The sequence below is a fragment of the Hevea brasiliensis genome, chromosome 11, assembly GCF_030052815.1.
Source record: "Hevea brasiliensis isolate MT/VB/25A 57/8 chromosome 11, ASM3005281v1, whole genome shotgun sequence".
In the NCBI taxonomy this organism is placed as follows: domain Eukaryota; kingdom Viridiplantae; phylum Streptophyta; class Magnoliopsida; order Malpighiales; family Euphorbiaceae; genus Hevea; species Hevea brasiliensis.
This window is the reverse complement of record NC_079503.1, coordinates 67,740,767-67,742,799: the sequence shown is the minus strand read 5'-3', so window position 1 is coordinate 67,742,799 and position 2,033 is coordinate 67,740,767. Positions and strand designations below refer to the sequence as shown.

The 2,033-nt window shown below is 34.9% G+C and overlaps 1 long non-coding RNA gene across 1 annotated transcript; it reads left to right on the top strand.

Annotated features, from left to right (window-relative positions):
- The first annotated feature begins 333 nt into the window (after positions 1–333).
- LOC131170439 (uncharacterized) lies at positions 334–1,301 on the top strand. Its single transcript, XR_009141188.1, has 2 exons — positions 334–396; positions 1,018–1,301. It is a non-coding gene; the product is annotated as an uncharacterized LOC131170439 (long non-coding RNA).
- Positions 1,302–2,033: the final 732 nt, after the last annotated feature.

Sequence of the window (2,033 nt, the reverse complement as noted above, 5' to 3'; positions counted from 1 at the left end):
CGGTAGACCGACCAATGAAACAGTGCAACTTCGGAGAACCAAAACCAAAAATTGGCAATTTTGCCAAAATGACCTAAGCTTTAAACAAATGACCAAAACCAACAAGTTTGGTGACCAAAATGTGGTATGTGGGTGAAGTTGGAGTTCCCATACCTATTAAGCCTTAGAAAGTCAATAATTTGACTTGAATAGTGCAATGAATAGTAACCCGAAACACAAAATTTCGAGAACGTCGAATTTAACACGTTAGAGCTAGGTAAATGTGAAGTTAATTTTATTTTGGATTTATTTTAAGTTTTAGTACTGAAACATTGGAAAATTTCGTGTTTCAGTGGAAAAGAATACCGGGACAGAACCCGAGGAGTCGAGTCAAGGCCAACAGGCGACTCGTTTGAGGTTTGTGCACAACATATACTTTTATAATCATCTTTTGCATAATGTTTTGAATAATGTGAAATATTGGATTATAGCATTTTTATGATGTTTGATTTAAATTGTGAAAGTTATTGTGTATATTTGAAATGACAATGTTTAGCAAATTGTTAAGATAAGTTTTGAAACCACAGTGTCATGACCATATATTTGAACACCTCACTAGCACGACTAGTGGGGGTAATTAGTTTCGAATTTTGATTCCTTATCTGGAGAAGTGTTGAGGTGTGCCAGTAGAAGAGGATGTGAATGGATATCCATATATTTGAGCTAGCTAGCCTGTGATATGATTTCTCTTTAGCCTCTGGCTATTGAGATTCATGTGATTTCTCTTTAGCCTCTGGCTATTGAGATTCTATTTGTTTCGAATGGCGTGATCTAACTGTGGGTTTTATGAAATGTGTTTTGATACTTTGAAATGAACTTGGTTTACATGTAAAATCTCACAATGCATGATTGTATTTAATTTTCATGTTTAGCCAAATTTTTGAATGAATGTGCTTTAAGCTTTGCATAAAGATTATTTTAGTATATTGTGCACCACTGAGTCCTAGTACTCAGCGATAGCTTTTATTGCTGTCGCAGATACAGAGACTAGAGGAGCAGCAGACTGAGCTGCTGAGAATTGAGGATCGTTCTGCTTTGAAGTCTTCGGGTATAATTTATACCCTAACTGTAAATACTTCTTTTGATGTATATATTGCACATAAATGTATGGACATGTAAAAATGGGTCTTGAGCAGCTTGTACACAAATTTGTATGAAGTTTGTAATAAAGTTTAGTTTGTGTTTCTTTTGATATAAATTTGTAAGGTTGTGTATAAATTATTTTGTTTTTAATGAAATATGTATGATATTGATTGACAGTATTTTGAGAACTATTGAACTTGTGAATTTTGAGAAATTGATTGAGTTTGATTGTGAAACCGAAGTAGTGGTTGAGAAAAACTTTTAGAAGTGCTTTTTACAGGTATTTGAAGAACGGTTTTCTCAAAATACAGAGGAAACTCTGTCAAAATTTCTATAGAATTTGCGAAAAACTAAAATGGACCAAAAATATTAACTAGTTTTAATTTTAACTAAATGTTTTAAATGCCTATTAGAAAATGCTCACCACTTATCAAAAATAAGAAAATTGTTTTAAAATCCCTTGTAGGGTACTTAATGAGTTATCGGTAGGTGAAGTTCGGTAGTTCATTAAGTATTCTACGGGATCATGTTATGCCTTACAGAGGGGTAAGGTGTGACATGTTTTAGTGGTATCAGAGCAAATTTTTAAAGTATGTTTTAACTTATGAATTTGTGTCTTTTCTTGTTAAGTACAACTGCTCAATGTCCATAATTGTTACATACAGTGCATTACATCATAAATATGAACTAACGGAGGGAAATCTCCTTGTGTTACTTGTTCAGGAGATACCCTACTCCAGACTGTTATGGAAGAAGGGGATCGCTCAGTTGAGCAGTCTGTTGAAGCTGAGGCACAAGAGGAAGCCCCAGCTTTACCGAATGTCAGTGGGTCAGTAGCACCAGCCCCGCAAATGCCGCAGTTTCCTGCACAGTTTGCACAGCAGATGGCGGCAATGTTTCAACAAATGGCT